This window comes from Cavia porcellus, unplaced genomic scaffold (assembly GCF_034190915.1).
Source record: "Cavia porcellus strain 051 isolate PalLab524CR breed Dunkin Hartley unplaced genomic scaffold, mCavPor4.1 scaffold_2, whole genome shotgun sequence".
In the NCBI taxonomy this organism is placed as follows: Eukaryota; Metazoa; Chordata; class Mammalia; order Rodentia; family Caviidae; genus Cavia; species Cavia porcellus.
In genome coordinates, this window is record NW_026947485.1 from 17,082,797 (window position 1) to 17,094,854 (window position 12,058).

At 37.4% G+C, this 12,058-nt stretch overlaps 1 pseudogene; it reads left to right on the forward strand.

Moving 5' to 3' along the window:
- The first annotated feature begins 232 nt into the window (after nt 1–232).
- The window catches only part of LOC100716165 (NF-kappa-B-activating protein-like), a 55,498-nt pseudogene continuing 43,672 nt past the window's right edge, over nt 233–12,058 (forward strand).

Below are 12,058 nucleotides of genomic sequence, written 5' to 3' on the forward strand. Positions count from 1 at the left end.
TCTTAAAGACCAAGTAAGTGGAAGCAAGGAAGCAAAAGGGAACACAGTAAAAAATGAGTTTGGCTGGGGTAGAATGCTTACGGGAGACATAGTAGAAAATTGACTTTGTAGGATGAGCTGCATCAAGATCATAGAGGGCCTCGGTTAAAAAAATTGAATTTTTTTGGAATTAGTCTCCAGACTAATGTGAATGAATCTGTCAGTGGTGTGTTAAAGATTTTGGCACGAAAAGATGTGTCTCAAGGCTGACACAGTCAAGGTAAAATGACCGACTTACTTACTCCTCTTGGTTGAAATAGAAGAAGGTAAAAATAGGGCTTAAATACAAATTACATGGAGAGATCTGAATGGTATCTTTTAGCAAAATGAGTAATATATCATTCCTACGTTTGAATGGGACTGTACTTTGACTATTATCAGAGTAAATCCTACTAGAAGGGTGAATACACTAAATAACAGTAATAAAATCAGTGAGCTGTTATGACTGTGCTTGCATAACTATTGAATACTTATACATAAAATGTGTCATCAAATTTTCTTGGAACCATCTCTCCTAGCCCTAGAGCACAGACACCCATTGTAAAATGACATCCGCCTGCACCATTTTACTTGTTATCACTAATCTAATTGTCTCCAAATTAATTTGGTATGTTTGTGATTAAAGACAAAAACATTAAAGTCAGAGCGAAAGGTCAATTAAAGTTACTTTGATTCAGAACAAGATTTCTTTCTGTGTTTTCAGGTAGTTAGACAAATATTAATACGTGAAATTATAAAATTTATTTAGAAAACATTTTTTTCTCACACTGAGTGCTATATGTTGCCCATTAACACAAAGATATTAAAAAAGGGACAATATTAATGCAAATATTACAGAAATCAAGAAGATCCTCACACTGTCACTTCATGTAATAACCTTTAACACAAATCACAAATTACTTCTGTGAGACATTGTAGTATTAAGCTTATATGTAAATTCTCTGGTGACATGGTTTGAAAAGAATAAAGTTTAAGTAAGGTATTAGAGAGGCTTCTCAAAAGGTGATTCTTATCAGCGCTAAACCCACAGACTTCACATGAGCGGTCCTAAGAAATGTCTGTGCTCTCCCCTAGAATTTGATGGGGGCAAATGGAACAGTGATCTCACAAACAAATATTTGCATATTTTAATGGGACCCCTAGTAATTTAACTTGTGTGTGTGTGTGCATTTTGCTCACTAAAATGTAAGACTCCTGGTGTTGAGAAGTATTTGAATATCTTATGCCTTAATCTTTCTTGAGTATTTTTTCTTAATTGAGACCTTCAGAGCAGCTGAGAGTCGATGGATCTGTCAAAAGGAAACAATTTATGAAGCTCAGGTGTTCGCTGTTGACAAAGAGGTGATCTATGTGCCATGGCTGTCAGGTGAACAGGTGGGAAAGCTGGCTCTGTGTACTGGACAGCCTGCTCTGTATGCTTGCCTGGTGGAGAGCATCTTTCCACAAGTCACTGTGGCCTCTGGGGTTTCCTACTGTGAGCTGAGTAGCACGCCACTCTTCTCAGCTGGGGATGCCATGGAAATAAAGACATTTGTCTTACTTTCAACTTTTATTAAAATCAATGAGCAGGTGAGATACCAAAATGAAGAAGAAAGAACACCTAAATTATTTGAAAGAGGAAAAGAAGCTTTTACATCTGGAACATTTATTTTTTTTAAGACTAATCGTAGCCATTGATAACATGGGCAACCTCACATTTGCCTTTGCATTACTGATTATTTGTTCAGTTCTTTTCCTACTGATACATTTTTGTGGAATTTGCATACAGTGATGTTTTCCTCTGTTAGCAAACTCATAGTAGAGAGTACTGCCCTACTTTCCCAGCCAACCTGGCAGCATCACTGTATGAAACCCAAAGAGAAAGCAGCTGGGCCAGGTTCCCTGCTGTCTGCATTGCAAAGTTATCAGGGCGTTGGAAGAGTCAAGGGTGTTGAATTTCTCCGCTCTGGAAGCCATGTTCTGGCTGAGGTTGACTTTAACATGTTCCTTGCTGAGAGAGAACAAGAAGATTGCATTGCACCCTCCTGGATTATGTAGGCAAGAAACAACTAGAAGCCTAGAGATTTACATTTTCTGTTATATTTGGGGGGTAATATCATTGCCACTTGGACTCAGCTTGATGTCTAGCGTGCCAAGATTTTGCTCACTATCACTATGTATCATTTGGATTAAAATATCCTAAAATCTCTCACAAAATTTAGCTGTGATTTTGTCTGACTACTGCTTTTGAATATTTCTCTTTATTTGCAAGTGAATATAATTAAATGGTCACATAGCATGACTTCAATTAACACAGGATTCAGGCAATTTGTATGTAATTTGTGACTTGCACCTAAGATAACTACACTGTATTTAGCCAGATGTAACAAAAAGATAATTAGTGGTCTAAAATAATCACTGTGTCTCCAGTGAACAATTAATGCTTTTGACAAGTAGTATTGGGTTTAATAAATGAGATAGTATTTTTGTTTCATGGTTTCAACATTTATTCAGATGTGTCATCTTTATTTTTATAAGTCTCTATCACAGTAGTATGTAAGACATTTAAAAGATCTTCTTGCAGTGATGCTGCATTCTTTATTCTCTGAGAATTATGGGGCTGTCACTTATTATTTTGGGTATTAATTCTAAAGCCCTCCCTGCTGTTCACATCTTTTCCTGTTGAATACAAAGGTTTAAATGGTGCATGACCTGACTTACAGCTGCACCCTTTCTGTTTCAAAGTTGAAATTTCTGTTGCAATCATTTGTCATCTTTAAGTTTTTTATTGTAAGGCAAAAAGAAAATAAGACTCAGACTAGACAAGAAAGACAGATGAGGTAAAATGGCCATTTTAAAAAACCATCTGACAAGCATAGGCCTGTCACATGCCTCGACAGGCACTGGACCCTGGGACCAGTGGAAAAATGAGTTTGCTATGGCAGTAGCCAAGGCGATTTTCCTTACATTAACTCATTGAACTCTTCCAAGGTTACAAATAAAGAACAATGAAAGAGATTTTGGAGAGCAAGAGTAAGCTGGGTCAGAATCCTAGCGGACACATTCCAAGTTAAGATTGTAGGGCCAGCAGGTTGGACCCGGGCTGCAACTTCATAGCTTCATGACCTCGAGGAAAGCCCTGAACTCTTTCATCTTTTAAAATTGCTTTTTTCTCTTCTGATGAACTGAAGCGTAAGGCTATGAAGAGTGTATGAGAAGATCTATGTATATTTGTAAATGAAGAAAATACTTGCTGCACTCAAGGGGAGAAAAATGGGGTTAATGGTGCATAACCAGCCGTGTGGAGGACAGTGTTGAGCTGGCTTAGGGAGCACTAACATAAAGAGCTGCTCAGACATGCCTAACCTGCCAGACTCTCTGTCCGTCTCTCCTCCCCAGTTCTGTCTTTGTGCATATGCTCATGAGATGAAGGTTCTAGCTGTTTGTGTCCCTAGGCTAATAGTTCTATAGATTTAATATTAGAGAAATATCTCCTTTCCTCTCCAGACTGAAAAAAATACTACAAAGCATTCCAATTGCCTGGGTTCTTGGCCATTTTTAAAAATTTTTTTGGCCATTGGGGGTTGAATCCCAGGCTTTTACAGTGAACTATAAGTCCAACACTTTTTATTTTCTTTGAAATAGGGTCATGCTTGGTTGCTCAAGTTGCCTAGGTTGAGGTCTGACTTGTGATATTCTTGTCTCAGCCTCCCAGAGAAGTGAGACTACTGACATGTGCCACCACTTTCTTTTCTTTTCTTTTTTTCTCTGTCTTTCTTTCTCTGTTTCTCTGTCTTTTTTGTTGTTGTTGTTGTTGTTGTTGTTGTTGTTGTTGTTGCCAGCTTCTGAATTGCGCACACATGTGTTTGTGTGTGTATGGAGCATGGATTACCAAGCTTGATCCAACAAGTGGTTCCATGATCAAGTGTTTCTGCAGTGTCCTTCCCAAATCACACAGTTGGAGAAGCATTTCTCAGAAAGAAGGATGGGTGGCATGGTTTTAAAGCTGTACAGAAGTTAAGTAACTACAACCACTCAGTAAGCACAGAGCTAGTGCCTGGGCTGGGAGAAACATTCCATGCATGCGGGCTAATTTTGTTGGTTGGCTACCGTTATCATTAGTAACATTGCCTTCTGTATCTTCTCTGAGAGGTGTCCAGTGTCCTTTGTGTTATGACCACTTATGATGACATAAGGACTGGTGAATTCCAGCAGCAAGTATAACTGCCAAGTGGGTGAAGCCAGTTCTCTTGAATTTCTCTTGGCTCTCTGTCTGCCAGGATGTCTTATTCGAGCTGGTCTTCCTGCTCGAATTCAGGTCCAAAATGACTTCAGCTGTGGTGACTGATAAACGAAAGAGCATTTGCTGCTCAAAAGAGAAATTTTTAAATCTTAATTTGTCTTGAGCAGAGGTTCTGTGTGTGACTTGTCAAGTTCAGTGACAGGCATGGTCTTTTGCCCACAGGGAGCAGGTCCCCGCCTCCTTCTCACAACACTACTGATTCCTCACCCCACATTTTCCTCTCCATTCCCCCAGGTCTCATTCTGTGCCTTTACATGATCAGCAAACGAGCAAGTAATTTTCTGAAAGTTAAACACACTGATGCAACAAGAATACTTCTTTCAGGAGTGTTGTGAAGACATTTGGAAGATAAAGAAATGAACAATGCATATTGAGTCTGTTGACTGCCTTTGTAGGGGGTGATAATGGGGATGAGTTTAGGTACATACTCTGTACAGACAATGTTTTGTTTTACATCAGGAGTTAAAATATTTCACAGTTATGGAATAGGTCATCCAGGAGACGATAACTTTTGGAGGGAGACAAATACTTCAAAATGCATAATGAAGCTAGAGAAAATTTCTCTTGTTTTTCAAAGGGAAAGAAATGAATTTGGGAGGAGAGAGGAGAATGTAGCCAAGGAAGTCTTTAAGAAGTATGGTTTGGGGAGAATGGAGAAAAAATCATTGCTCTCTAGGAAGCTGGATAGAGAGCTTCTGCAGAGAAATCAGATCAGATGTTAGAATTTGACAACATGGAGAGGGCCAGATGATTGGATAATGATTCTTGTTAACCAAGGCAGTAACTGAAGGGAAAAATAAAACTAGGAAGAGGAAGGAAAAGCATAGGTGGAGAACTGAAACCCAACAGGCTCACTGAGACCCATTCCACGCTGTACTAGGTGCACCCAGACGATCCAAAGTCACGCTGAGACCGCAGCTGCCAATAACAGGAGTCGGCGAATCCTGGGTCCTTAACGGGAGGGTGTGACACAGTGACCAGTGGATCCAAGGGGAAGAGCTTTATTGGCTCTCAGTGAGTGCTGGAAATTAGGTCCCGGGCCCTGTGAAGCAGCCAGAACCACCTGGCTGCACCGGAGGAGACCATGAGAGGACTATACACCTAGGTGCCACAGCTGGGCACCACGCAGTTTTCTGACCAATCCCCACTGTGCTGGGAGCACAATGAAGACACACGGTGCAGTGTAGAGTGGACCCAAGAGGAAGAACTGCAGTGATTCCCGGTGAGTGCTAGGGATTGGGTCCTGCAGCTGCTGTCGCTGTCTGGAGGACATCTTGGAGTTGGGCAGAGCCTGGCACTAAGGTGGCGTCAGTTGGCCACTCCTGACACAGAGAGGACTGGTGGAGGACATCTTGGAGTTGGGCAGAGCCTGGAGCCACAGTGAAGTCAGTCAGCTGCCCCTGGTGCAGAGAGAACTGGCAGGATCTTCTGGGACTGAGCTAAACCTCTGGTTGGGACCCAATAAGCAGGTACAAAATTGTCGCCACTCTGTGACATCCACAAAGTACAGCCTAACTTGCGAATTAATTGGCTCAGAGGCTCGAGGCTAGCCTGTACTGTTCCTGCATCCCTGCATGTACCTTAGATAACAGCAAATTAGGGAGGGCAGCAAAACCCCAGTCAGCATGCTTCAGAAAGACCCTAAGCAATACAGAGATGGCCAGAGACCACGAGGACACACCGGTCTGAAAGAAACCAGAAACATGACAAGAGATAGAAATTAAAAAAAAAAAAAAAAAAAACCAAAAACAAACAAACAAAAAAACCTCCAGCTGCTGAACCTGGGAAAATAAGCCCAGGAGAAGTAAATACAGAAGAGCACCAGTACAGTAAACAACCAATACTAGACGCAGCATCAGTGCAAATAAAGAAATATTTTCATGACCTCATAGATGAATTTAAAACTGTACTTCTGATCCAAGTGAGGCAAGATATAAAAAGATTAATTAAAGAAATGATAAGCCCCTCCCAAGAGAACACAGAAAAATGGAGGAAATCAGAAAAAAACAGAAACCTTTGATGAAGAATTTAAACATAATCTAGAATACATGAAACAGATCCAAAGAGATTACCAGGAAACTAAAAACTCCATTGAAAACTGGCAAATGCCTTGGCAGAAGCTAGGTTAGCCTTTTGAAACTTGAAGAGATTTATGATATATGATCGCAAAAGAAAAGATCTCTTAAAAATAACGAGGAACCAGAAAGAAGCAATTTAAAGGCTAGAAGACAACAAAAGGATATATAACTTAAGAATAAAGCATGTGAGCAAAGAAGCAGGAGTAACCAAAAATGAACTACAAAGAATATTCACAGATATAGTTAAGGAAAACTTCCCAAGCATAGGAAAAAGAAATGATATCCAGATAAATGAGGCATACAGAACTCCAGCCAACTGCAACCAAAACTGATCTACACCCAGACATATAATAACCAAGATTCCAGAAATCCACCAAAAGAACAGAATATTAAAAGAAGCAGGGAAAAGAAGCAGATTATCTACAATGGAAAAATTATCAAAATAACAACAGACTTATCAACACAAACTCTCAAATCGAGAAGAGCCTGGGGGGAAATAGTCCAAGCCCTGAAAGAAAATAATTTGCAACAAAGACTGATGTATGCAGAAAAACTCTCTCTCAAAATTAATGTAGAAATAAGATGTTTCTAAGCAAGGAGGAACTGTGGAAGTTCATGGCCACCAACCCAACCCTACAAAAAATACTGAAGGACATTCCAGAGAGAGAGAGGAAAAAATACCAGGATTCCAGCAACAGTGCCAGAGAGGCCTCAATGAATGGGGCAGACAGTGGAATGAAGGAGTAAAGTGGACAAATTATAGCAGAAAAATAGAATAGCAGACATGAGGCAGAGACGGTAAGCTATAATCTTTAATATAGATGGCTTGATACACTGAAATAAAAAAAAAAGAAAAGAGACAGGCAGAGAATATTAGAGGGCAGGTTCCATCTAGATGCTCTGAATAGGAAATACACTCAACCCAAAAGAGGGTTAATAAACTGAAAGTCAAAGATGAGAAAGCAATACTATATGTGACAGGAAATCAGAGAGAAATATAGACAACTCATCCAGCAGCTGCAGATAGATTGGAAAGCTATGATACTTTTGGGAAGTATAGAACTACACAGCTGGAAGGAAGGAAAACCCTATGACTTTAGTAAGTAAAGGAGTACAGCTCAAGATCAAGCTCAGGGGTAAAAAGGTTCAGCAACACTCACATAACAGGATGACCCCCTAATGTAAAAACTAAAGGAGCTAGTGGGACCCAAAACATACAAAGCATCCTGATAAGGAGAAAGGTGAAAAATAGCCCAAAAAAGGAAGGCAGAGGTCATTGTTAATAGTGTATCTGGGTTTAAAAGTCACAGTAGTCTTATCACTCTGTTTAGTTTGATTTTATTTTGTTCCAGTCTGTCTACTCATATCAGATTTGAGGGCCCAGACATCTAACCCAAAAATAGCAGGTTGTACCGTGGTACTATCCTTAATTTCCTATTAACTTAAACTGAAACCCTGTATTACTTACATTGCCTTACTATGACTGATCTTATTTGAAGCTGGTTTGTTAGACCGCAGTTTTGCCTTGGCTAATTTTATTCGAATTTGGTATGCTTGACAGTATCAAGTCTAAGAGTAGAGGCAACTACTCTGAAGATGACAAGATGTAAAAGATATCCATACTGGTTTTGATTATTAACCACTTTAAAGTCCTACACGTCTTCAAAGTTGTGTTTTTATAAAAATAGCTATGCAATACTATGCTTAACTATATTAAGCCTGATGATATGGACAAGTCTATTGAAAATAACAAGAGAAAGCACAGTAACTATGGTAGATCTCCTAACATTGTGGTCTTATATGTCTTTTTCATTGCATGTTTTTCTAGGAATTTGTTTTGTTGTCTTGTTATAATCTGTTTTTCCCTATAAATAGAGAGGATAGATATACATGTAGAAATTCACACATGGGAAGAATTTTTTAGACTATTTATGGGAACAGATTATATAATGCAAGATGTAATGAAGAAGAGACACTAAGAAACCCAAAGCTAATTCTGTAACATTATGATATAAAATCTAGCAATGCTATTATTCACTGTTCAGAGTGATATTAGTCTAGTCTCTTAAGTTCAATTTCAGCATATGTAAAGATAAGGACAGCTATGCAAAGAGAATGAGAGACATTATGGTAGTCATTATTGACTTCCCCAATGTCAGGTCTTGAAGACCTAAAAAGCCTTCATCATCTTGTAATGATTTGATTAGTTCTATAATATGCAATACGTACTCAATGTGTGTGAAGATGGGGACAACTATTTGGAAGAAAACTAGAGACAATAATATAGACAGTGAAGATCTGCAGTGGACTTGCTTTGAAATCTGCATCTCTTTAAATTGTTTCTTTATGAACTGTTTTGTTCTATTTTGGTATGTTTAATCTTACCCTCTTTAAGATAAAAACAAGTGTGTAGGACTGATAACCATATTACTAAGTTTTTGTTGGGTCATTGAGCAGAACTGTTGACAGTGTCACTATTTGAATGTCACTTTGTATGCTTTAATTTTGTAACTTGAAAAACTATTTCTAAGATGACAATATATAACTTATCAACTAGTTATTTCTTACTGTTTATTTTTCTGTAATTCTGTATTATTTCTACCCTTTTTTTCTGTTTTTTTTTTTCTCTTTGAATTAAAAAAAAAAAAAAAAGAAGTATGGTTTGTCAGTTTGAGCCAGTGAAAAAAATTAGGAATTTTTGTGGCAGGCAACAGAAATATAAGACAGCCTCGCTGCTCTTTTTTGTGTCTTGATTCTTTTGTATCCAACTATGAACATTCAATTTCTACCCTTTAAAAATTTTTTTTTTACTTTGTTGGTACGCTTTTGACATACATAATAAACACATTCGTTCATTATAGGAAACCATAATTGTATACGTTAGAGAACTTGTACTTGTATGTATTCTATCTAAATTCTTTTTCACCTTTCTTCCCTTCCTTCAATCCTTCTTCCTCTCTCTACAAAACTTCATGTCTGTTGCTTTTCTTTCTTTCATTATTTTAATTTTTTACTCCTATTCTCTGCTCCCTGGCTCCATCCATTGTTCCCCTTTTCCTTTGAACATTTTCTTCCTACTTTCCAATAATTGTCGTCCATTTTGGTCCTTATGTACACTTTGAGTTTCTCACACAAAAGAAACAACGTTATATTTAAACACCTGTTCCGATTCATTTTACTTAAGAGTGTGGTCTCAAGTATTTCTCAGCTGGAATTCTTGCCTCTCAAACTTACTGTAGAATGCATTTCTTAGTCTAAATGATTTTTCTGCATGTCTGCTTTTTGAAGTTTCTTTGTGCTGACTAATACTCTACTAAATTTCCATGAGCTTAGTTGTTGATTCCCAGCTAAGAGACAGCTATAAAAATCTAGCGAGATTAGCTAAAGTGAGAGACTCATTCAAACACATTATCTCATAATGTACTCTCTTACAGGCTTCTGATAACACTATAAATATATCTGTTAAACAAAATCTGCCAGTAGCTTCAAAGTTATTTCAAATACCTATTATTTTGAATTGAAGATTTGATTTTTGAAAAACTTCTAACCCACTGGCTTCTATTAGGGGTTTGGGTTAGAAATAAAACAGGCAAAAAGATTAGTCAGATAATTGTCTTTGGCCCAATGAGGACCTTTGAAAGTGCTTTCTTAAAATGAAATAAAAACTGTCTGATCTAGAAAGAATCAGCTTTTATAAGCATCAGTTTGAGGACTTGAGAACAAAATTTGCCAAGCTTTGTTTCCATGAATTTGTCATACCTGATGTCTTTGATGTTTTTGTTACCAAGCTGGTTGCAGTCATCCTCTCCTCTCTTTCTTTCTTATTTTTAAATGTGTCCTCGTTGTTTTCTTTGATTTGTGTTAATTTCCAGCTCTGCCTGTGCACATGCTACCTGATGCTCACTAAAGAATGCAGCCTTGAAATATTCACTATGTCAGGAGATAACATTCATTTATCTTTTGGAGAAAAGTTAATCATTTGTGATTCTTGTGGTGATAGACACGAGAAGAAGACTGAATACTGAGGAGCACAGACACCTTCGTTTTTCTTCTGTATAGTGATGATCACTAGATTTACTACCTTTGATATTTTCGTAAAAATTCAATTTTAAATCCTTCTTCATATATATTTTTATTTAATCACCATTCCTATTTGATGTCCTAAGCCTTTTTCTTTCTTCATTAGGAAAGGAGACGGAAAAAGTAGCACACAGATGGAGTAATATAAAAATGCTTTGTTGTTTTTTTAACAGAATTTCTCCCAAACGTGAGGGAGAGTGGATTTACTTCACCAGACTCAGCTTTAGTCTAGCATCAAAGACTTTAATAACTCACATCAAGAAAATGATGCTGTGACTCAGCTGCTTTGTGGTTATAAAAAGAATATATTAGAGGTCAATGTGATGAATACAGTTTTCAGTGTCTTTCAAGAAATCTTCAGCAAAGTATGTTTATTGCCCATGTGCAAAATTTCTTGAATAGAAATATGTTTATGCATAATATATTCTAGTTTGTGTGCTTTAAGACAACCTCATAATCCTTGAATTTATACAGTTTAGATAGAAGGGCATAAAACTTAACATATGGTTTCGATTTTTTTCTTATACTTTAAAAAATAGAGTCATGATTCTGGTGATGACTTCTGTAGGTAACTTGATCATGAGGAAACAATAAGGAAATGGAACAGGATCAATGAACCAATTTTGTTGAATGAAAAATTGGTAATGACTTGTTTATGATTGCATGTGACTTTAAGAAGAAGAAAAACAAAGAACAAAGATTTTTGGGAACTGGCTGTTGAGCTTTATATATTCTTAAGAATAAAGTGATGTTGGTAAAACATGCCACATTTAAAAATAAAGAGCATAGTGTAACAGAACAGGGATTGGATGCAGAGAGATAAGAAGAGCGTTTTGGTTGGGTTTCCTAGAGGAAGTAATTAAAATACTCTAAATGTTACTTTTCTTGTCTGTAAAATAAGACTACTCTAAGTTTCCTTATGTCTCATTTATCCTGCTGCTACTGACTCGAGGGAAAATCTTCAGTGGTCAACAAACATGGTCAGAATTAAAAGGAAGGTGAGCACAATTGAAGCACAAAAATGTATAGGAAAAGATCGTGAGAGATTATGTTTAAGGTTATTTTGATGAAAACCTAGTGTATTAAATGCCACATTAGATCTCTACAGGAGAGCAAATTGAAAATAGATATTTTTAAGTCTGCATTGCACTAATTCCAACAGTTTCTTTATTCAAGATTATTTTTATCACTAAGAAATGACAAGCACCTACTATGATGAAGAAAGTTTAAAACTTGTTATAGGAAAGTGAAAACTTATGTATAAAACTATATAAAGGTATATAATTATTAGTATTTGAGAGAGAGAGAAAGAGAGAGAGAGAGAAAGAGAGAGAGAGAGAAAGAGAGAGAGAAAGAGAGAGAGAGAGAAAGAGAGAGAGAGAGAAAGAGAGGGAGAGAGAGAGAGAAAGAGAGAGAGAGAGAGAGAGAGAGAGAGAGAGAGAGAGAGAGAGAGATTGTGTGAAACAGCACAGTAAGTATCCAGGTGAACCAAATACTATTAGCTCTCAAGTCAAGGTGTTTTGGTTGTTGTTTTGACTTTTCTTTGGTTAAAAAATACTTTCAGGTTCTGAAAAACTAG